Source organism: Bos indicus, chromosome 28 (assembly GCF_029378745.1).
Source record: "Bos indicus isolate NIAB-ARS_2022 breed Sahiwal x Tharparkar chromosome 28, NIAB-ARS_B.indTharparkar_mat_pri_1.0, whole genome shotgun sequence".
NCBI lineage: Eukaryota > Metazoa > Chordata > Mammalia > Artiodactyla > Bovidae > Bos > Bos indicus.
In genome coordinates, this window is record NC_091787.1 from 7446324 (window position 1) to 7471848 (window position 25525).

Sequence of the window (25525 nt, forward strand, 5' to 3'; positions counted from 1 at the left end):
AGTCCCCCATTCTTTTGTGCTGCTTCTCTCTTTTCCCTGCAGTCATGCCCTATGGTTGGACTGCTTGCTAGACCTAGGTGCCCCCAGCTAGGGCTGTAGGTCACTGAAAGCAGAATTTGGGGTTCCCCAGCTAGGACAGGCTGGCTCCACCCTCTATAAGGGATCAATGTTGATATGTAGCCCCATCAAGGTGTAGGTCCGGAGAAGGCAATGGCACCCACTCCAGTACTCTTGCCTGGAAAGTCCCATGGATGGAGGAGCCTGGTAGGCTTCAGTCCATGGGGTCACTAAGAGTCGGACACGACTGAGCGACTTCACTTTCACTTTTCACTTTCATGCATTGGAGAAGGAAATGGCAACCCACTCCAGTGTTCTTGCCTGGAGAATCCAAGGGACAGAGGAGCCTGGTGGGCTGCTGTCTATGGGGTCGCACAGAGTTGGACACGACTGAAGTGACTTAGCAGCAGCAGCAGCAGCAAGGTGCAGGTTATCTGTATTGTTTCCACCAGTCGGTCTCCTTGTCTGCAGCTGCCCTTCCTTTTCACCAAGACCAGATGTTGATGACTGATGCAGTCTCACTTGCTAACTGCAAAGATCTGTCCTTCTAAATTTTCTCCTGGGACTTCCCTGGTGATCCAGTGGTTAAGATTTCACCTCCCATTGCAGTGGGGGCAGGTTCAATTCCTAGTCACAGCAGCTGAGATCCCACATGCCTCTTAGCCAAGAAAACAAAACATAAAAACAGAAACAACATTGCAACAAATTCAATAAAGACTTTACAAATGGTCCACATCGAAGAGAACGCTTTAAAAAACAATAAAGTAAATTCTCTTATGAATTCTGTCTGGTGAAGTTCTCTATGTGCTAACAGCAACAGCAGTTGAGGTGTACCCATCACTTTCATGCCAGGCACTTAGCCAAATCCACTGCAAACTTCCTCTTATTTAAGCCTTAGGGTATTTCTTAAACTAACTGGCATGGTGTCCATTTTCCAGATGAGGAAACTGAGGCTTCCAGAAAATAAAATCCTGCTCGAAATCACACAGCGCTCAAGTGGCAGAGGCTAGGTGGATACTCAGGAGGTTGGACCTCAAAATCTTTGCTCTGAATTGTAGCCACCAGGCTTGGCCAGCTTCACAGCATCTCAGCCCATGGGGGATGTATGGAGTTTGGCAAAAGGGAAGAAAAGGATGAGAAAACTGATTCTGGATGTACAAGCTCTGGGTGAGGGTTAACACATCTTTTTTCCACTGCCTTATACACAGTTATGCTATTTTCCCGCTTGGCTCTCAAGGGAAAGAGAGTGAGAGTCTAGTTCAAGGCGGTCTCAGCACCACCCAGGTTCTCTGTCTCTGGCCCTGTGGTGACTGCTGGGCTCCCTTGCTGCCTCTCCAGTCCTACCAGGGGACAAGTGCAGTCTGGGGACCATGGGCTCCTGCTGATCCAAGTGGAGTGCAGACCAGAGAGCTCTTCTGTGGGTACCCAGTGAAGCAAGGAGGAGAGAGATGTGGGTGCAGATGACCCCCGCCCCGACCCCACCCGGAGTTGAATTTCATCCTTACTGCTCACATCCACACTGCCCATAGCCTCAATGGTCCTTGGGCTTCACATTCCACTGGACAGGGCACTGCACTTGGCAAAGAGGACCATGGTCTAACCCCTGGACTGACCCCGGAGGAGAGCAGGCAGTCATGCTGAGAAAGACACAGACCTGGGCAGTGAGACCAGTTCTTAGCCCTGACACCAACTTGGCTGTACCAGCAGAGTCATTCAACTTCTCTGGATTTCGTATTTCTCATTCTCAAAATGAATGAGGAGCTTGGGTTTCACTCAGTCTCTAAAAATTCCTTTCAGTGCTAAGACCCAGTGATTCTAAATGTCTCCCCTCCTGGGCAGCCCCATTTCCATTCTTTTCCTGTGAACCAGGGGACCTTCTTCAGTGGGGATGATGGCCGAGTTCCCAGGAGGCTGTGCACCAAGGGCACAGGGATTATAGAACAGAAGGGGGATTGTTCCATCCACTGGCAGGAGGAAGTGGCATCCTCCACAGCCCTGCTCAGAGGCAGATTTCAGAGCCACAAAACTCTCAGGGCTCTCAGTGCATTTCCAGAGGACCAGACCTACGACCTCCCCGGGAGCTGGTGATGAAAGGCGCCCCTCCACGGTGGAGACTGATGCTCACACAAGCGGAAGTGGCTTTTCCCCCAAATCCTCCAACATCGTCACTCACGATTAAGTGAACTTAATAACAATGCCCCTCCCCACCAACCAAATGACTTCTCTCCAAATTTACGATGTTCCAACTATTGACCGTGATTAACTGCTATAGCCACTGCATAACAATCTGGAGGGTTATTGTGCAGGGGAAGCTCCTTGAACTTCAAGGAGCTCTGCTCACTTTTCAGAAAGAGAGAAGGCAGGGGTGTTAGCTGGAGGCTCTCTTATCCACTTGGCTATTTGTTGTTGTTGTTCAGTCGCTCAGTTGTGTCTGACTCTTCGCAAACCCATGGACTGCAACATGCCAGGCTTCCCTGTCCTTCATTAGCTCCTGGAGCTTGCTCAAACTCATGTTCATTGAGTCGGTAATGACATCCAACTATCTCACCCTCTGTTGCCCCCTTTTCCTCTTGCCTTCAATCTTTTCCAGCACCAGGGTCTTGGCTATGGTATTCTTCAAAGTAAAATATTCCAGGATGAAAGTGGAGATCAAGTTACCAGATCAGCAAATAATGACGTGGGGAAAATGAGGAAATAGGTATCACGTGGGCAGTGGTTGACACATCTTTCTTATCTGTGGCTCTCAGCATGCAGGGGCTGCTCAAGGTCACTGCCCACAAGGTCTGGCTGACTTTCTTAAAGCAAGATCAGAGAGCAAATCACAAATGGAGGCAAATTTCAGCTGGGTCTTTCAACCAGCCATTTTGCTCTATGAAAGGTCACAAGGTCACAGGGTAATTGGAGGGTTTGGATAAGCTGGTGAGGGAATAAAGGCTTTTCCCAGGGATGATAAAAGCAGAGAAACAGCTCTCTGCCCTAAACTGGCTGCCCTGTTTCTTCAAAAATAGGTTCTCTAACGTGGAGAAGCAGAAATCGAAACCTTCCTAAATCCCCCTCGAATGTTTGGAACAGAACAAAAACACCTATTTCATGAAAAAAAAAATTACATTTTGAAAGATTCCAGCAACAGGAGGCACCAGCTGCTGGGTCATCTAAGTGTTTTTGGAAAAGGAAAAGAACCATTCGGCATGAAAGATTCAGGAATGTCTGTTGACATATTAAGGAAACAACCTCAGGGGACAGCTGACAAGGCTCCAAGAAGCATTACCAAGGGATCAGTGACGCAAACGCGTTCCGTTTTTACAGGCGGGCCGGCTGCCAGGCTCCCTCGCCGGGCGGCTGATGTAATGCTAATCCCTCTCTGGGTTAGCGTTGCTTGGATATCAACTCAAGCGGCTCAGTCAGCTGCAATCAATAGCAAGCTCCTTTTATAGAAGATAGTAAAGGAAAAAATATGTATACAGAGACTGAGACAGAACCCCAGATTCTGGTGTGCTGAAAACCTATACATTGTGTCAAAAACGAGGGAGGCAAAGGAAGGAAAGACCAACACAAAGCTAAGCAGCACCTAAAAATGCATTCAGGTGTCTTTCCATAGAATAAGGCCAGTTGTCGACAAAAGATACTATTATTTCATACTATTAGTTTTTTTAAAGCATAACTAAGGAATATGCCTAATTCCCAGCTGAGCTAAATGAAGATGGAAGAAAACAGAAGACATTAGGTGGGAATGTGAAAATAATGATTTTTTTCATTATCGAATAAATGGGCTAATTCCTTTTAAAACCTCTGCGTAAAATACTGCTTTTGAAAAATTCTATCTTCAAGACCACTGCTTTTCAATTATTTTAGAATAAATAATAAGATGAATTATGCAAATTTTAATCAGCCTTGGATTGAATGCTTATGTCAAGTGTCCTCTATAATGGGCTAAGGGGCCACTTTTGCATTTTCTCTTTCTCAGGCACGGCAATTTTAACTGTCCAAGAGTGATAAAGAAGAACCCATTTTAAAAGCTCAGTTCAATTATGCACATTCTTCTTTATTTTCTAGGTCATACTTAGATGGAAGGAACTGATGTGAAATCTTACACAGAAGACCAACAGCAAAAGCTTCCCTCATTCCAAGACTTTCAGAGTCTAAATAATAATAAAAATGGGGGTGGGGTGAAAGGGAAGGATGAGCACCAATGGAGATAGAGTTGTTTTTTAATAATAATGAGATGAATATAATGATGATGATACAGCACATTAGACTCAGGAATCAAGTCCACTCGGATGGCAGTGACGTGATAGCAATGACACATGATTCACCTTTGACATATTTAAAACACTTTCCTTCTAAGATAGTGAAGCTTTTTTTTTTTTTCCAACCCAAAGGAAATTTAAGCTCTGGGGAGTCAATAAGCCTCATGAATTTATATGAAAAGTTTATGGCTATATACGTATTTTTCTGGAAGTCTCCCACCTTTCATTAGATTTTCAGAAAAGTCCAAAAGCTCCTCCAGTGTGAAAACTGATGAATTCTAAGGAGTTAAACATCCTTCAGGAATTTGATCTCAATTATCCTTTAGCTCCCAGGGAGATCATTTATTTACAGGTAAAGAAAGTGGGAAATTGAGAGGCTAAGTTGATTGCCCAAGGTCATGAAGTGGCCTGGTCTATTATTATCAGTGACACTAAGATCAGATGGTCCCCTTGTATGAGTTTCTGTGGCATGTCCATTAGTCAGGAATGTTCCTTTAGAGCACTGCTTACAAGGGAAGGACCAGAGGAAGCTTGGGATGCCTGCTGATGAGGTCAATTTCAACTCAACTGACACCGCCCCTCCCCCCCATCCTTTCCCATGCCTGCCCACTCTGCCCTCTCGGGCCCCCCTCCTGCTACCCAAAATCTCCTTTCAGTGAGGCCAAGGCTAAGCAGAAGACTCAACTGCAGAATTTCAACATTTTAACAGTCTCACATAAGAATGTAATTTTAGCATCACCTTTCTTTGATAAAGCGATGTTTGCTTTGGAATCTTGAAACACTTCCTATCTGGCAGAAAGGATACAGAACAGGAAACTAGGGCACACAGATAGGAGGGAACTTCCCAGCATTGTAGAAAATAGGATGCAAATTTAGTTCTCCATACTCACAGGCTGGTCTGTTCTACATTGACTAACACCAGCTCAGCCTAGCAATCAAGACCTGCATTTTGAATCGAATTCTTCCTGCCTGTGGGGAGGGTCAGCCATGGATGGCACAGAAAGTCCTCAAGTAGGAACGCAAGAAAAGAAAGTGGACTGGAAAGCATGAGAGTAGGGATTTTAATATAAATATTTAAAAGTGTAACATTTAATGTCATTTTACCATTCTAAAATCATATTTGTTCATTGTAGGAAATTTGGGAAAAACAAAAGTAAAGAGAAGAGGAAAGAAAAAAATATCTAACCCCATCTCTCCCAGGTATGATCCTAAAAGAATAAACATCCTCATTGTTAGGACTAGCTTCTCCTCTTTCTAACCATGACCTTGAAGTCACAAACTCTTGGTTTCTTTGGGAGGAAAAATGCAGATGATAAAACCTTTCTTGCAGGCCTCCCAGACTTGCTACACAGCTCAAATAAGATTATGGATTTGAAAATGAGAAAACTCATTTGAAAGCACAAATATCTGTATTAGCAATAGAAGGAATTCATACTATTACCCTTAGAGGTTGCTTTGTCACGATTATACTCAAAACTGCTAAAACTATTCCCTTAAAAACACTGCTTCTCGGGACTTCACCGGTGGTCAAGTGCTAACACTCCATGCTCTCAATGCAGGGGGCCAGGGTTCAATCCCTGGTCGGGGAACCGGATCCCACATGCTACAACGAAATATCCTGCTTGTGGTGACTAAGACCTGGTGCAGCCAAATAAATAAATATTAAAAATTACTGCTTCTCATGCTAATTCTCTGCTTTAGAACTTACCAGGATCCCTTTGGCCTGTTATTCAAATCCAAGTGTCTGGTCAGACTTTTCTTAATTCAGAACCCAATCTTGTCCTTGGTGCCAACCAACTATGCCTTCTGATGCCAATTTTACTCCATCCAAGGAAATCTTAACAACATTGACCCACAAATTGTTTTATATCCTGAAACTTTCCATAGGCTTTCCCTCATGTCTCACATTTTAGGCCACCTTAAAATGCAGATCACTTTTAATGCTTTATTGAATATCATTTCCATCAAAAGATGGCATGCTGAGGAAAGTGGGTAACCTACTCCGAGCTAGTTTTATACATGATCATTACGTGACATGTCATTTAAATTTACATCCATCTTGTGATTTTTCTCCTGCAAACTTTTGTTTTCATTCCCTACATCCTTTTCTAAAATGCTTAAAAAATAGATTTTTACAAAACATGGGATATGAATGTCATTTGTTGTGTATGAATTTGCTAAGAAATTGGGTGTGCCACAGCTGTTATTTTTTCCACATATCCTACTCAATCTGTCATGCATTTACTATGTTTTATAAATATGTGACATATTTGGAAATATATTGTTCACATATCTTTCATGTTTTCCATTCAAGGCACGCTAAAAATACAGTATCAGTTTGTCAACATGGCTTAAGACGACAAGATCTCCTCATTTGAAAATTCTAAGAGAGTCCAGAGTCCAGACCAGGCAGTTATTTCAAGAAGTTTAGCTTCCTGTTTCTTACTTTGCCATGTTCAGATATGGCCCTGTGTCATGTAGAAATTCTGTTTTAAGCATCTCAGACACAAAAATATCTGAAGTGAGGAAAGTTACTCAAATTGCTTCGTGTCCTAGAATGCTGTTTAACTTGCTACAAGTACACGAGGAGTAATAATCTGGGTTCTCACACTTTCTTTCTGAGGAGTCAGCAACATCACACTGAGATAAAGCTGTTAGGACGGTTCCATGAACTGAATGCTCAGAGGTGTGCAAATCATAAACTGAGCTGGCTTCCAGATCATTAAAAATGCTTCTTTGCTTTTCCATGCTTGTTTTGTTTGGCTTGACCACAGCCCTGGATGGAGGTTAAGTCATGTCACTTCCCAGAGAGTTTAGGACCCAGGCATGGCTTTGTGTGTCTGTAATGTTGACTTCCCACTCCAGTACTCTCGCCTGGAAAATCCCATGGACAGAGGAGCCTGGTAGGCTGCAGTCCATGGGGTCGCTGAGGGTCAGACATGACTGAGCAACTTCACTTGGGTTGCATTGGAGAAGGAAATGGCAACCCACTCCAGTGTTCTTGCCTGGAGAATCCCAGGGACGGGGGAGCCTGGTGGGCTGCCATCTCTGGGGTCCCACAGAGTCGGACACTACTGAAGTGACTTAGCAGCAGTAGCAGCAGCAATGTTGACTTGGGGGAACTTAGGGATGGAAGACATGAAAAATACTCTAAATGTGTGTGTGTGTGTGTGTGTGTGCGCGCGTGCTCAGTCATGTCCGCCTCTTTGCAACCCCATGGACTGTAGCCCACCAGACTCCTCTGTCCATGGGATTTCCCAGGCAAGAATACTGGAGTGGATTGCCACTTCCTCCTCCAGGGAATCTTCTCAACCTAGATTTTGAGCCCATGTCTTCTGCATTGGCAGGTGGATTCTTTACCACTGAGCCACCTGGGAAGCCCTGGACTCTAAATATCAGTTCTTAAAAAACAAAAATAAGCATCCTTTTTCAGTCAAAAGAACAAGGCAGTGGTTAAACTGGGAAAAATGAGTCAGTATTCAACTCTTTTAAAATTTCCTTCCGTTTTATAAATTACATATGTCAGTTTCTTTTAAATAAGAGCAAGATAAGCCTAAGAAACCTATCCTCCAGATCTCATATTTTCAACTGATAGAACCATTGCAATGACAACCATGCTTATTACACTGTTATTATTTATTATATGTTTATTTCCTGCATTAATCGAATCTTAACACATTAGTAGCCGACTCTTTCCTTGGAGAAGGGAAGCCTGCTCAGCGGGCCCTTACTCTGCAAAGCTGTCTTCCCAGACAGGACTGTATGTGCATTGGTTCTGTGCAGCTGTACCACTCGGGCTGGCCTCCGACTCCCCAGTGTCTATCTCCCTTCATTAGTGTGCCAGGTCCAGATACACAAAGGACCAGGGGACCGTGCAATCTGGCTGCGGATGCTGTGGAAGAGAGTTTTTAAATTTAATTTTTATTTTATATTGGAGTATAGTTGATTTACAATGTTCTATTAGTTTCAGGTGTCCAATAATGTGATTCAGTTATACATATATCCATTCTTTTTCATATTCTTTCCCCATATAGGTTATTATTATTATTATAAAATATTGAGTAGAGTTATCTGTGCTATTCAGTAGGCTCTTGTTGATTGTCTATTTTATACATAGTAATGTGTCTATGTTAATCCCAAGCTCCTAATTTATCCCTCCTCCCCTACTCTCCCTTTGGTAACCATCAGTTTATTTTCCAAGTCTGTAGTTTTGTTTCTGTTTTATAGATAAGTTCACCTGCATCTTATTTTTTAGATTCCACTTATACGTGACATCCGGAGAAGGCAATGGCACCCCACTCCAGTACTCTTCCCTGGAAAAATTCCATGGATGGAGAAGTCTGGTGGGCTGCAGTCCATGGGGTCGCTAAGAGTCGGACATGACTGAGCAACTTCCCTTTCACTTTTCACTTTCATGCATTGGAGAAGGAAATGGCAGCCCACTCCAGTGTTCTTGCCGGGAGAATCCCAGGGACCGGGGAGCCTGGTGGGCTGCCGTCTCTGGGGTCGCACAGAGTCGGACACGACTGAGCGACTTAGCAGCAGCAGCAGCAGTATAAGTGACATCATATGGTATTTGTCTTTCTCTGTCTGACTTACTTCACTTAGTATGATCATCTCTAGGTCCATCCAGGCAGAAGAGGTTATTGATTTAGAGCTCAACTTTGAGGTAAAACTTTTTCTTATTTGTTTTTTTCACTTGGAGTATAATTGATTTACAATGTTGTGTTAGTTTCTGCTGTACATCAAAGGGAATCAGCTATATGCATACATTTATCCCTTCCTTCTTCAGCCTCCCTCTGCCCCCCGATCCCATCCCTCTAGGTCATCACAGAGCTCCCTGTGTTATATAACAGCTTTGGGGTAAAACTTTGAAGGAAGTTCAGAAGGGGTTCCAACGTGTGCTCAGAGAGGGGATCCCCCAGTTTCTGGGAGACACTTGGGCTGTCTCTTGAGAGTGCCTCCCTGCTTATCATTAAAAACAAAGGAAAAAAAAACCATCTTGGTTATGTGATCACACATCCACCTTTTGAGATAACAGTGTATTATTAATCACCAGTTCCATAGCAATCTGCGTCAGGACAATAAAACCTTTGTACCCACAGCTTGTTTTTTCAAAGCCCTCTCTGCCCAGCGTCATTTTGCCTGTTCAGCAACCCTGCCAGGGAAGGCGGGTACTATTTCCTCCACTTTCCAGGCTGAGGAAGCACTCACAGCTTTCAGAGGAGGAGCTGGAATGAAGCCTCACTTTCCCAGCTCATTTTTCCTTCCTTTCAACTACAGACGCTTTGGATCGGTAACTAGTCACACTTCCCTCCATCCCAACCCGTGAAGACCTATGGAGGGAAAAAAGGACCTTTTCCAGAGTGTGCTCTGGAAGAAACTTCGTGTCTTAAAAATATGAACCTATTTTCAGGGCAGGAATAGAGACACAGTTGTAGGTACTTGGAGACATGGGGAAGGGGTTGGGGGTGGGTAAATTGGGGGATTAGGACTGACAAACTGTGGTGCTGGAGAAGACTTTTGAGAGTCCCGTGGACAGCGAGGAGATCAAACCTGTCGATCCTAAAGGAAATCAACCCCGAATATACATTGGAAGGACTGATGCTGAGGCTGAAGCTCCAATAATCTGGCCACCTCAAGTGAAGAGTTGACTCACAGGAAAAGACCTTGATACTGAGAAAGACTGAGGACAGGAGGAGAAGGGGATGACAGAGGATGAGATGGTTGGATGACATCGCCAAATCAATGGACATGAGTTTCAGCAAACTCCAGGAGATAGTGAAGGGCAGGGAAGCCTGGTGTGCTGCACAGTCCACGGTGTTGCAGAGTCGGACACGACTTAGCGATTGAATAACAACAAATATACACCATGTGTAAAATAGACAGCTAGTAGGAAGCTCTGTGTAGCACAGAGAGCTCAGCCTGGTGCTCTCTGATGACCTAGAGAGGTGGGATGATGGGGGTGTTGGAAGGGAGGTCCAGGAGGGAGGGGATATATGTATATATATAGCTGATTCATTTCATTGTACAGCAGAAACTAACACAACATTGTAAAGCAACCATACCCCAGTTTTAAAAATATGAATTTATTATATTCATATATTTACTATCTGAATTTATTGTCAGTCGCTAAGTTTTCAGTGTCCATGAATTACTGTGTGCCTATCACTCTGCTAAATGTAATGCCACATCAAAAAACGTATCACAACCTTCCTATACTCCGGTAGCTTATTGTTGGAGGCAGATTCGAAGATGACCTTTAAGACCCCTTGCTCTTGTATAATCTCTCCCTCTTGAGAGTGAGAAGGACCTTAATTTGCTTCTAGCCAATAGGATCTGGCAAAGGTGATAGGATATCATTGCTGTGATTTCATTATGTTATGTGGCAAAGGTGAACGGATTTTTGCAGATGTAATTAAGATCTCTAATCAGTTACTGTAAGTTAATCGAAAGACAGATTATGGTGGGTGGGTCTGACCTAATCAGACAAGCCGTTTAAAAGAAGGTCTAGAGGTCAGAGACTCTAAGCAGCATATTCTCTATCTCCCTGGCTGGCTCTGAAGATGTAAACTGCCAGGAGAGTTACAGCTTCATGGAATGAATTCTGCCCTGTGAACTTGGGTGAGCTTCCCTGGTGGCTCAGTGGTAAAGAATCCGCCTGCAAAGGAGGAGATGCAGTTTGATCCCTGGGTCAGGAGGATCCCCTGGAGAAGGAAATGGCAACCCACTCCAGTATCCTTGCCTGGGAAACCCATGGACAGAGGAGCCTGCCGGGCTACAGTCCATAGGCTTGCAAAGAATCGACACGACTTAGCAACTAAACCACCACCACTGTGAACTTGGCTGAGGACCCTGAGCCTGGCTGAGACCCCAGCTCCAGGTGACAGGCTGATGGCAGGCTCCTGAGACCTTGGGCAGAGGACACAGCGCACTTGTGGCAGCTGTGAGATCATAAATATGTGTGTCTTTAAGCTGCTAGATTTGTAGTAATTTGTTACAGGGCAATAAAAAACAAATACACTCATGATCTAGGAAGGAGTTACTGGGAAACAGAATTCAGTATCTGTCAAACCTAAGGTTTGTAAAAAAAAAAAAAAATTAACTTCTTGAGTATTATTGGGTAGGCCAAAAAGTTTGGGTTTTTCTGTAATGTCTCACAAACCCAAGGTATAAGTAAAAGAGCCAACTCATTGGAAAAGATCCTGATGCTGTGAAAGATTGAGGGCAGGAGGAAAAGAGGGCAACAGAAGATGAGGTGATTGGATGGTATCATCAACTCAATGGACATGAATTTGAGCAAACTCTGAGAGCTAGTGAAGGACAGGGAAGCCTGGCGTGCTGCAGTCCACAGGGTCGAAAAGAATCAGACACAACCGAGTGGCTGAACAACAAGATGTAAATAAGATGTAGAGGTGATATGTAATGCCAATAATTACACCATGATAATATAAAATCAGTCTTGTCATTTAGAAACAGTAGTGACAGCTGTATCGTCTCCCTCTGTCTGTCCTTTTCTCATACACACAGTAGCTCAACCAGTTGCTTATAGGAAGGACTGATTAATGCCATTAGCAATCACATTTAGAAACATCGGATAACCATTCCAAGAAGGCATTTTAAATTTCTCTCAGGGTTAGAGCCATCACCTTGGAGAGGAAAAGTTGGATTCTGTGCCAAGTCACAGGAAAAGATTTCTCTGAAACGCTGGGATTTCAAGGGGTATCTAATCCTATTCTAAGCATTGTGGACACTTCAAGGCAGTGCCTGAAACAGTGTCTGGACTCTTACGAACATAGTAAGCACACAGTAGGTACCCAGCGAATATTGAATACTTGAAAATGGCATCAGCTCTGGAAAACAGTCTTCACTTTAAAAATGTCAGATGGCATAGAGAGCTGACTTGTGCTTGCCAAGGGGGAGAGGGGTGGGAGAGGGATAGACTGGAGTCTGGGATTAGCAGATGCAAACTTTTACCTATAGAATGAATAAGCAACAAGGTCCTGCTTGTAGCACAGGGAACAGTAGTTAATATCCTGTGATAAACCATAATTTGGAAAAGAATATGAAAAAGAATTGTATACATGTGTATAACTGAGTCACTTTGCTGTACAGCAGAAATTAACACAACACCGTAGGTCAACTGTTACCTCAAGAAAAAAATAAATGAAAAAACAAGTCAGATGGAATGGTTTATGTATTCAACACTGACCCATGGATCTGACCCGAAAGGTGACATTTTAGTGATCCTTTCTCCTGTTAACCTGATTAGGAGAAGAGCAGACTTTTCTCATGGTGGTGATGATGCCTAGTGAGTGGAATGAGGGAGGGAGGGAGACGAAGCCTGGCCAGGTGGAAGGTGTCTCAGACCCACTCTGAGAAGTCACCATGCAACTGGGAGACGAGGCTGGTGACATGACACAGCGCTCAGCTGACCTCACGTGTAGGAGGAACGAAGGATATGCATCTCTGCGTGTATCCCTGTGGGGAGACCATTCTGACATCCAGGGCAAAAGCAGTATTAATGAAACAGGACAGGGGTGAGACGTGAACAGCGCCAAGCCCCAGGCACTGGTAACACAGTGACTTTCCAGGCTGCCCCACACAGCACCCCCACAACCGACTACAGCTTGTGAGCTTGGCCAGGCCACTTCACCCACCCAAGCTTCTGCCCCCTCATTTGAAAGTGAGGGATAATTATGTTGCCTACCTCATTGCAGAATGGTGATAGGGCTCCCACGAGAATGAAGCTACTTCACATTGACGGGCCAAGAGAGGAGGGATGCTCCATGAATATTTATGATTATGATTCACAGAGGTGAACCTCAAAGGTAAACGACAGGAGTGACTGGCTGGGTGTTACAATGTCAGGGGAATGCTTCACAGTTTGACTCTGGTTTCAGAAAACTCCATGCTCATCCTGGTGACCGTACCAACACTGGTGCCCACTGGTTAGAACGGGGAGATGGTACCTGGCCTCTTGAGTGCTGGGCGGGCAAAGCCATCTTGGTGCTATAATGAGACGTGCGCCTGCATGGTGTCACTGTCCTTGCCCAGGGTGGAGCGGCTGGCATGGCTGTGCCTTCCTCCCCGCCCCCTCCCCCAGCCCCAGCCTCCATCCTCTCCCTCTGCAGCGGCTGAACAGTGGCCTTCTGTGCTCCTTTCTGTCCACACTTCCGCTTTGACTGAACTCAGACTGATTCACAAGCTCTGGATCTTTGCTGGGCAGCCCCAGCGTACAGGGACCAGGCAGGCCTGGTTTCCGGGGGAGCTGTGTGTGTGTATGTGTGTGGTGGTGGTGGTGGTGACTGGGGGACTGTCTTCAGACTGAGAAAGGAAAAAGCCCTTGAACTAATCAGAATTTAAAAGCCCTGAATGATGGCCATCGAGAAGAAAACAACAACCATCACGGGGGAGAGGAGGCCGGGGCCAAGGGGAGACAGGCGCCGCGCACACGTGGTGTCTGAGATGGGGCCTCAGACCTTCCCGGGAAGAAAGAGATCCTTTCTGGCTGACTCCCCTGACTCTGTGTTTCCTACAATTCTACAACAAAGATCCAGGAACATGAGAAAAGGAAACTGAGAAAAATGTGTCCTGTAATCCAAATTTAAGCAAGAACAGGACAGACAATGTGAGCCAAATAGAAATGAGGCCAAGACTGCTTTCTTGGGGCCCTGGCTCTTTCTTTTTTTTTCAAATGCCCAAACCTGTTTAACTGCTTCGTGTGAGCGATGGTTCTGGGATACAGTTCACGATGGGAAAGGAAATCTAATTAGCAACTGGCAGCCTCACCTTCAATCTCAGGTCAATCTAGTCCAATGGGACATTAAGAGTGATTGCTACCAATTGATTCCTGAAAAAAAAGAAAAAGAAAAGAGAGAGGACAGGAGGGAGAGGGAGAGGAAGGAGGGGACACACTTTAACGAAGAGTTATACCGAGAGAGGTCGTCCTGTAACGGCTGCAGAAAGCGAGCATCTCTTCTCACTGACAGCCCGATAAAGACCCGGGTTCCATTGCTCATGTGCATGGACTGCTCGGACCCCATCCTCCTCCCTCACCCCACTACAAGTCTCTATGTCACTTCCCCAGTAACGTAAGTGATCAAATTTCTACAATTAGGACTTGAAAGATACTATGAACAACTCACATTTGTATACTGCGCTACAGTTTACAAAGAAGTTGTGTAATTATGACCACACTTGGTCCCTCACTGTGGCGCTAAGAGAAAGCTGGTACTGGCCCCATTTTAGAAAAGAGGATGCCATGCTGAGACTTAAGAGATTGCGGCTCAAAGGAGGTCACAGAGTGACAAAAATATGAGGCAGAGACCGATGTCCAATCACATGACTTTTCCCCTGCCCTGGGAGAACCCACAGCACACAGAGAGGGAAACTGAGGCACGCTAGAGTAGCTAATTATTCATTCACTGGGTCAATGACATCGTGGGGACCATGGGCTTTTTGAAGGCCATAGAGTTGGGACTTAGTGAAATTGACACCATTGTCTAAGACAGACAAAAAGACCTGCAGCGACCTTACAGTTCTCACGAAAAGGGCTGTGTATGGAGAAAGCGTCAGCCCCAGTGGGAGTCGGAAGGATTTAGCTGTACTCTCTGTCTCATTATGGGCTAATATGATTATCTCATAGTAGCTATTATGTGTGTCCTATGAAAAATGTCATCCCAGCGCTTCTGGAGAATAGGAGTGGAGCTCCAGGCCCTTGACAACAATCCCGGGCAGAGTCTGAGTAATCTAGTACCTCTGAATCACAAGCAAGAGGCAAGTCTCAATTTGGAAGCAGAAAAGAAATGATGCAAAGCTTTTTAAGCCTTGGGAGGGAGGGAAGCCCGGGCAGACCCAGGATCTGACTAGAAGTGTTGGCTGTACCTCTCCTGCTTGCCTTCCCCCTGGCCAGCTGTGGCTTGTCCTCCGGGGCCCACCCTCTGCTTCAAATCCTGCCCGGATGATTGATAGGCCTGCCAGACCTCAAGGCGGACCCAGACATCTCCAGGCAGGGCCGCAGCCTCCATGCCGAAGAAATACATTCTGCTTAAAAGGTTTGCTCCCTGGTCTGATTCAAATCCCAATTAAAGTCCAAGCCCTGGTGACGGGACAGGCTGAGTAAAGGGTGTATATGTTTTTCTCCTTCCAAGTTCTTCTGTTACTCTGTGTTTCCCACCTAGACATTAGGCTGTCTCCACGATGCGAGACATCTTTCCTTTCTAGAATTTCCAGGAAGCCCAGTTGTCTCCCACGTGTTAGATTTAATGTAATTCAACCCGAAGTTTGAGGCTATTTCTCCTAATTCAGGAAAAGTTGTGAGCTTGGCAGCCCCAATGGAAAGAGATTTTTTTTTTATAATGATAGTGGATTTGGGGGAGGGTGTTTTTCTCATTTTGGTTGTGTGTGTATGTTTCATAAAGTGCATAGGAGAATTAAGCTCAAAAAGCAACTGCTTGGAGAGATAGAAAGTCTTGTAATTCATGTTGTGCATAATGGATTTGGCAGGCCCAAGCACAGAAATTTCCAGAAGTGTTTGCGTGGCAGCAGTTCTTAGCCAATTCACATTTTTTAGCTGTCCTGGCCAGCCGCCCGGCCTACAGAAAAAGTCTTGTATCTCCGCAAGTTTGGCTGGCCTCTCTGACGAGTTTCCAAACTGCATGGCAACATTGGATGAGCTTATTTTCAAGTGCCAAAAAAACTCCTGCTACTTATATTGTTACTAAATACCAGATGTGCTTAATGCCGAGCAGGCAGAGCCAAACCTAGGGTAATCAAATAACCTATCATTAACATTTTCTAAAAACAAAAAATGCAATTGGAACACCAGATTACTGTTTTTCTTTGTTTGTTTTACGCCCTATTACTGGAACCCCTAGGGTGACGGGAACAGGACTGGGGTGGAGAGGCCGTTCTGGCAGCAAGGGAGACGCTGTTTACCATTACACCCCAGCACATCTGAAACATGGGTGAGAAAGTCAAGGCCCCAGCAGATCCCCTCCCTCCCCGTGCTGCTCACAGCCCCGCCCCCTCACCCCCCGCCCCCGCCCCCGGGACACTCAGGGCTGAGGCTCTCCCTGAAAAGTTGAGGTGCACTGGGATTCGACCTTGAAGGAGATAAACAGAAGGAGACGAGTGGGTAGGGTTGCGAGCTGGCAAATGAGAGGCTGGGCCAGGTTTGGCAGCAGCTGCTCCTACTGCTGGAAAAATGCAGAGAAATTCTGAAAGGCTTGAAGAGACAAGAGGATGCTGTGTGGCTTTGTCGGAGGCCCTGGCTGAGCTTCAATTGGTAGAACTGGAAGCATTTCTTGATGCAAAAATATCCAGGCCTATCCAACATCCCCCCTCCTCATACCCCTCCCCCCCAACCACAGCTATAATTTCTCTTCTTTTCTTTCTCTTTCCTTCCTTCTTTCTCCCATCTCTCTTTCTTTCTCTTTTGTCTTCCTTTCTTCTCCTTTTCTTTGTCTTTCCTTCTTTCTTTTCTTTCCTTCTCTCTCCATCCCTCCCTCCCTTCTTCCCTCCCTTCCTTCATCCCTCCTTTCTCTCCTTTTTCTTTCTTTCTTTCTCTCTTGTCCTTTTCTGGAATCCAGTGGGAAGGGCCAAGCACTGGGCTCCTCTTGCTCTATCCCAGGCCATTCCTACCACTGCGCTCCCTCTTCACAACTTCCATGCCCTGGGCACTCGATTTTCCAAACCTCTATGCCTTCCACCCAACCTCACACTTCTGGAAGGATGAAAAGGGTTAGGGTTAGGGTTAGGGTTAGGGTTAGGGTTAGGTGCTGACCCCCACCAGATAGATGGCAAGCCTGAGTCATTAGAGGTGATTAGAGAGAAAGATGGAATATTGCAAAATAAAATTTTATGGATGGAAGTAGGATCACCACCATAAGAAATTTGATAGTTAATAACTATTCTGAAAATATTGGTTGTCTGCATTAAGCTGCTGCTGCTAAGTCACTTCAGTCGTGTCTGACTCTGTGTGACCCCATAGACGGCAGCCCACCAGACTCCCCTGTCCCTGGGATTCTCCAGGCAAGAACACTGGAGTGGGCTGCCATTTCCTTCTCCAATGCAAGAAAGTGGAAAGTGAAAGTGAAGTCGCTCAGTCGTGTCTGACCCTCAGCGACCCCATGGACTGCAGCCTTCCAGGCTCCTCCGTCCAGGGGATTTTCCAGGCAGGAGTACTGGAGTGGGGTGCCATTGCCTTCTCCGTGTCTACATTAAGACAACTGTGTAAATAAAGGAATCAGTGACTCAGCCTAGGATGGTTGTTTTAGGAAACCTGTGACTAAAATTGTATTATAATCCAACTGTGCCTTGTATGCCGTTTTGCCAAGCCAAACTCAGCGAGAAGACTGCAGGGTTTCTCCACTGCATGGAGTCATTAGGAGGATAAACCATGAGTCTGGTCTAATGAGCGATGAAACGCTTTGCAAATATTTGTTTTAAGGGGATGCAAATAGCAAAATAATGTGGAGCTGATGTTTGCAATACCTTTTGAACTTTTCTCCTAACTCCAGTCACACATGTTTTGCACATCAGCTGTGTTCCTGAAAAGTCAGGTGTGAATCCATACGCTAAGCAGAATTATGCTTCAGATGTTCTGGGGACACTCCTGACTTGGGGGAACCAGGAATGGGCAAAGAAGTTACAGAGAAAATCTAACACCTGGGACTGCTTCGTCTCTGCTCAGTTTGGACGCCCACTCTGCATCCAAGCTGATGAGCCTGCACCAGGGGGAAAGAGGTGTCCAAACTGAGCAGAGACAAAGCAGGGGTGTATTAGACTTCCTCAGTAGCTTCTTCACCAATTCCTGGTGAATTTCCTTCCATCAGCAGTGGCTCATTCCATTGCTGAGTCTGGGGAGGAAAGGGCTGGTCCTAGGGGAGGGTCAAGGGAAGGGTGTTTTGTTTTCTAGCAAGGAAAACAGAGAAGGCAGGAGGAAACCACCCAAATGCCAAGCTCTGCAGAGGGCAAGTGAAGTCAGGGTTTAAAAACAAAACTGGAGGAGCTTGTCTCCTTGAAGCTGTTTATATTGCATAACTCGAAACAACACAGCAGTGCAGGAATGGTTCCCTTGGTGAGGGCTAGGACCCGGGGCCCAGAGGACAGCCCTGGTTGCCTCCAGCCCCTGGTTAAAATGGCTCCTTTAAAACAACAACAGCAATAACAGATAATAATAGTACTCAGGGACACACCAGGACAATTCAGGAGGATAGCCTAAATAAATTAAGTAGAGGAATCATTCTAGTTATAATTTGGACTTGTAAGGTGACTTTCTTTTCTCTTGCTAAGGAAATAAAAGAGGATCCTAGGTGGCGCTAATGGTAAAGAACCCACCTGCTAATGCAGAAGACATGAGATGGGGGTTCAATCCCTGAGTCGGGAAGATCCCCTGGAGGAGGGAATGGCAAGCCATTCCAGTGTTCTTGCCTGGACAATCCCATGGACAGAGGAGCCTGGCATGCTACAGTCTGTGGGGTCACAAAGAGTCGGACGCGACTGAAGCGACTTAGCACGTACAAGCACAAGGAAATGAATTCTAATCAGAGTAATGGGAAGACACAAAGTTGACCCCAAATGGCTATTTTCATTTTCTAAAAAAGGACATGAGGCCCTTGATCCTGCTGTGAAATTTATCAGGATCACAGAGGCTGCTTTCTCGAGCCCCAGGGGGTAGCTGGCTTTCTAACGTAGTCCCTTCTCAGCCCAGGATGATGCAGGGGGACAACAGCCTTCTGGGAAACATTGGGCAGTTTCATGGAATCTGCTGGAAGAATTAAAAAAATAATAGTTCCCACTTGGTAAACAGACACAGACTCACAGGCCCAGTGTCTGAACGAAATCCGAGTCTTAAAATTGAGAGCAGGCAAGAGTCGACTGCAACCTTTTTCGTCAGTCGCCTGTAGTCTCCCGGGACAGCAACCCCTATCGTATGCCAGGGGACAAGAATAGAAAGAAAAATTGAGAACACAGCCCTGAGCACGGGCTGGTGGTGTTGGTTGCCAACCGTTGCCCCATTAGTAGGCTATGGGGACATGCAAGGGAACATTTTCTGTACGTGGCTTGTGTTTAAAAATACATCTTGCTTCAAAGCTGGCTCGGGAGTGGCTGGGGAGTGAGCGCCAGCTTTCTGTGCGCCCAGCAGTTGTTCATCCTTCTGTGATTTACTGCACAGCACATACCCCTCTGAGGCTCCCCCTCACCTGCCACATGACTGTGACAAAGACCTCAACCTGGCTTCTAGCAGGCTAACATGCAGGACGATTCCTGGATGAAAGCCAGGCTCCAGAAACATCCTCCCTGTTGGCTTACTGTATGCAGAGGGGGCTGAGAGTGGATGGAGGTGGAGCGGAACGCCTCCCCAGCAAGGTCTCTGACCCTTTTCACTCCATGGACGTGTCCCTGGGGACACGTCCCTCCTCATGTCCTTTTTCTCAAAAGGAGGACACCAGTTTCTACCCACCTCCTAAGGACGTTCAAGAGTAACAGCTAACGGAAATGACTTAAAAGCCCTTGGCAAATACAAAGTTCAAGATCAAGTGCTGAATGAAGGCTTCCCTCACCTACCCTATCTAATGCGTTACTTCCGTGCCCAGTGTAAACGCTTTGCTGACAGACTGCCCCACAGGGTGTGAGGCTGGTCTGTGCAGAAGAAATCTCAGGTTCCTCCAGAGGAGTTTGCCTTTGTAGGAGCCGCTGAAATCTTGACATGTCCAAACGCATATTCTGGGTAGAAATCAACAGGTGATGAGCTGCAGAAGCTGAGAGGCTGCCAGGATCTACCCATGGGCACCCAGGCTGTGGCACCCCTCTCCCAGGGGGACATGAAAGGGAACAGATCAACACTGCAGGGTTGAGTTCAAGTCTGCCTCGATGAAGCCCTGGGGACCTCCTTCTTGAAAAACAACTGGGACAGTGTGACAGCTGTTTAAGGATGCCAGAGATCAGGGTCCCCAGGGAAAGCTCCCCAGGGAATGTTATGTTTGCAGGAGGCACTTGTGAGTGACACGAAAGAGAGACAGCAGGAGTGAGGACAGCTGGGCCCCCGTGAACTCTCTAACGAGCCGTCCATCAGGACCACCCTCCAGATGTGAAGCCTAGTAGTACCTAGGTGATTTCCATGATAACCGCCATGATGATTGTTGTTCTTTGCGGCCTATTAGACAATACATTGCCCTGACACCCTGGCCCCTGGAGGGGTCCTTTCTGGGAAAAGATTACCACCCTGGACTCCTCGAAGTTCCTGTGTTTATTTCCTTTGAGGGTCTTTATCAACCAAACACAAGTCAGGTTATATGTTGCCAGATATTTGTGGCTACTTTAAAATCTGGCCGGTGGTTCCATATGGCAAGTGGGTGACAGACATGAAGACAAGAAGATGCAGACAAAGGGTTTGGAGATGCTACACCCTGCAGGTGAAGACAGACCCCACAATGGTCCCCGCTTCTGTGGGAGCTGCCTCCTCTGAAGCAGGCTTGGTGGATGCCTCTGATGGAAACCACTGGACCTGGGTCCCAAAGACTGGCATCTGACTCCTGGCTTACCCATTTCACAACAGTGTGAATGAACTGGGGCGTGTTAGTGAGCTTTTCTGAGATGCAGTGGACCCACCTGTAAACTGGGACTGAGACCTGCCTGTCAGGGCACTTGGGGAGTTCCAAGGAGGCACCTCACTCCCAGAGGCACAATAAACATGAGCTGAAACAGTAACATCTGATTCTGTCCATGGGTGTGACCTCTTACCTCTATGAGCGTTAGTCATTTGGCAGGCGTGGGTGTCCTTCTGTCTTACCCCGTCATAGCAGGGGCAAATAGCCTGAAATCAGCCTGCCACCTCCCCACCGAAATCTGGTGACAGAGCCTGGGCTGAGCAGGTTCTGTTCGGCCTGGGATATCCAGAGCGCCTGCTGCCACGCGGCTGTGGGCTTTTCCAAAGTTCACCCGTTGGTCCATTTGCCTGGGCTCCCATTGCTCGAGGCTACTAAGAGGGGTATCTCTTTCTCTCAGGCCCCTAGGGTACCACTCCAGGGAGCGAAGGCCCAGCAAAAGTACAAAGAGAGGGAAGCTCAGTGTTACAATCTTTCTAGGTGAATCTCCAGGCTGCGGCCACCCCAGGCAAGTTCCAGGCCTGCAGCAAACCTGTCTGCTGTGGGGCTGTCTCAACATGCTGTTTGGAAAGCCAAGATTTTCAATGTAAACTTTGTTCCCCCTCCCCTTTCTTCAGGGATTCACAGCTGGAACTCTTTTCGGCCCTTCCTCTCCTTGGTGCTGAAATTGGAGGTCACACAACATCTCTGTCAGAACAGATCCTCAGAGCCACTGTCTTCCTGGGGAGGGCAGAGCTGGCACAGCGCTGGCTCCTGAGTTGGCCTGGGTGTTGGTTTCTCGGTGGCACTATTTTTGGCAGATTTTTTATCCTTGCTCTTTATCACAAGCCCATCGGGCAAATGACAGCGGAATTGCAAGCTTGAATGGGCTTGTCTGACAGGCCAACTTTTATCCTGGGCTCCGCTGCCTGACTTTTAAAAAGGAACTCCGAGGAGAGGATAGTAATTTCACACCGATTCCTTGCTGTAATTTGCTTTGGGGTTTAAAATGTCGTTTTCCAATCACCCCTGGCTGCGCCGCCATGTAAGGGAGAAGATGGGCCATGTGTGTGGTTAATGTCTTTGTAATGCGTGTGGGTGTGCTGAGTCGCCTCGGTCATGTCTGACTCTTTGTGACCCTATGGACTGTAGCCCACCAGGCTCCTCTGTCCATGGGATTCTCCAGGCAAGAATACTGGAGTGGGTTGCCATGCCCTCCTCCAGGGGATCTTCCCAACCCAGGGATCAAACCTGAGTCTCTTAAGTCGCCTGCATTGGCAGGTGGGTTCTTTACCACTAGTGCTGCCTGGGAAGCCCAGTGTCTTGTAATAGATACACAAAAAGGCACTGCTTTGCTCTGGAGCAACAACCCCAGAAATAGTAGGCCAAGGAACTCTCTACCAGCTACAAACAAGTGCATTCAAAGGACTCCATAATAGACGATCAGCTCGTGCGGAAATAGGGTTGCTTGTAACTAAAGCCTCACGTGCAAATCTCCACTAGTCAAGCATATATTGGAATATCTTTATGCTCTGGGCTGTATTAAGTGGAGGAGCTGGGTGGTTTTAGGCGAAGCTGCAAAGTAGGAGGAGATCTGAAACCCAGATCTAAACACAGTGAGGGCCCGATGAGGTCTAGCTGAGGATATAAAATTCAGCTTAGACAAGGGTAAACTGACAGGTACAGGCCCCAAATGGAAAGAAGTCCTCATGCTGATGAGAGTTGGTGAGGCTGTGTTTGGAGAACCCTCTAAGAAAAGGACAGAGGCCTGTGGAAAGGTCAGTGGACAGGGTTGTACCCAGCTTAGCAGCAGGAAAGGAGGGCTTTTCCTCATTTAAAACTCTCCTGTGGAAGCATCTCTCTTGTTCCTTCACCATCTCTCATCACGCTCACGATGGAGGTCACCCTGCCTGGTGTTTAATTATTCTTCCTGCTGATGGTCCATAATGTTTCTCGTTTCTTGCTTTTCATCTGGCCTATATATGCCTTGGGGTCAGGAGCCAGTATCTAACCTTCTCACATGCCCTGAGGATCCTTCCCAGGGCTGAGCACAAACCATGACTCAGTAAGTACCTGGAGTGTGTCAGAACCCTTCCCACTTGGCTTAGGAAGCTTCAGAAGCACCGGTGGGACTGCATGAGGGCCAAGCAGGCTATTTCTTCTTCTTCTTCTTCTTTTTTTTTTTTTCCGGCTGCACTGGGTCTTGGTTGTGGTGCTCAGGCTTCTCTGGTTACAGCACATGGATCTCAGTTCCCCAGTCAAGGACTGAACTCTCATCCCCTGCACTGGAAGGCAGATTCTTAACCCTGGACCACCAGGGAGGTCCCCAGGCAGGCTATTCAGAGGGAAACAAACCCCCGCTGGTTCTAGGCGGGCCACCAGGCTGCGGACACTCTCTCCTGCCTTCCTCCTGTGCCTTCCTGGCTGTGGCCCCACGTGCTCTCCGTGTCAGCTGAGCAGAACTGAGCGCTCAGGCTTCTGGGCCTTTTCACACACTGTTCCCTCCACCTGGCTGTCCTTGCCTTCTTCTTCCACCCGTGGATTCGTCCGTTCAGTTCCAGGCCAACCCTCCCCTCCCGACAGAAGCCAGCATCTGATGGGCAGAGCTGGTGTCACCTCCTTCTGGGGGTCCAGGGTGCTCGGCCTGCGGCAGTGTCTGGGCCGACGGCACTGCCACCGAGTTGATGCTGCCTGCTGGGCAGCTCTGCCTCTTCCACTGGGCTCTGAGGACCTTGAGGGCAGACCCACGTTCCTCCTCACCCCTCAGCTCTTGGTCCTCATCACAGTGTCTGGCACCTAGTACAGATTTATCAAAGGAGTGTGTTGCCCTCATTTGGCAAATCATGGGGAAGGTGGGACCAGGGCCCAATAAGTAATGCGGAAACAAGGCTAAGGGGACCCCACTGTGGGACAGGATGAAAGCTGCAGGGAGAAACCAGGCCTTGGGGCCCCTTTTGATGTGCTGGGGCACCCAGGACCAATCCCGGATATGATGTTTTGAAAAGTGATGCTTGTGAAGTGATCATTCTGATATCTTTTTCACTTTAGGGGTTTCTCGGTATTTTCCATTCCAAACCTTTGTGCAACCTTAACTTACAGGTTTCAGTTACTCTGCCTGACAAGATCATTGATCGTTATTAATCATCTCCAGGGGTAGACTGGGGGTGGCGAGTGCAGCAGTGTGCTGAGTGTACTGCCAGAGTACCGCCAGCTCTGAGTGGTGGGGGAGAGAAGGAGGGGATGAGGAGGATCATCAACAGCAGTCTGGCTTCAGACCCCAGCCCGCCGCCCGTGTGAGGTGGTGAGTGGGCCTCAGCCTCCCTGCCTGGGCCGATAGTGATGGCTCTCTCACTGAGCTGTTCTGAATATTAAGCAATACATGGAAGCATCCAGAGTAGGGCCTGGCATATGGTAGTCGCTAGACTACACTAGACTAAGCCAGATCCTGTCACCTTGAAGCAGAAGCTGGAGCCCAGCCTGGCTTTCTTCACTTGTGAGTTGTCTGACCTGGGTGGGTCAGGTCACCTCACTTCTCCACTCACATTCTCTGGTCTCTCATATGGAGAAGAAATGATGACCTCGTCAGCCGTTGTTAGAATCAGGGAGAGGATGGGATGAATGTGTTTTGTAAGCTAAGGTGCTTGTGTAGTTACCTGGGTGAAAGTTTAGGGAGGTGAGGACACCTCAGATGTCCTGTCTCTGTGGAGTCAGTGACCGTGAATTAACTTTAAATACTTCACATTTCTGTAAAGTGATGCTTTAATAGCCATCCAAGGGTCTATCAGGTACCCCTGAGCAAACTGTGACCTCATTGTGGTAGCCAGTTCTGTGTGTCAGCTTGCCTGGACCACAGTTCCCAGATATTCGGCCAGACATTATTCTGGATGTTTTGGGGAGGGTGTATATGGATGAGATGAACGTTTAAATCAATGGACTTTGAGTAAAGCAGATCGCCCTCTGTAATGTTGGCGGGCCTTTCCCAATCAGTCAAAGGCCTAAATAGAACAAAAGACTGATGGTCCCCAATGAAGAAATGAAGCTGCCAGCAGACTGCCTGCAGACCTGAACTGCAGCATTGGCTCTTCCCTGCGTCTCCAGCCTGCTGGGCTAGCGTGCAGAATTTGGACTTGTCAGGCTCCAAAGTTGCATGAACCAATACCTTAAAAATCAGTTGCTCTCTCTCCTCCTTTCTCTCTCTGTCCACACACACGTACACACCCTCTACTGGTTCTGTTTCTCTGGAGTACACTGACTAATACACCCATCAATATTAGGACTCCTCAGGCAGCTTTAAACTATATACTTCCCTATCACTGTGAACATGAATTTCACAGGTTCCTACTTTTACACATAGCTGGCCAAATCTAAACTTGGCTGTCCCACCTCATCCATTCCTCCCCAGGAAAAACATAAAGACTCTTACCTATAGGTCCCCCTAGCTCCCTCGGCCTCTTGACTGATCCTGGTGCTTCCCCATATGGCCCTGCAAGGTGATTTGTGCTGTCCCCAAGGACTGTAGGATAATCAAACCTTTAAACTTTCTCAGTCTTGATGTGCATCTATTTTACTGATCCCTATCTAAGGTACTATGATAAAACAGACCGTGGCAGCAGCCCAGTGCTAAGAAAA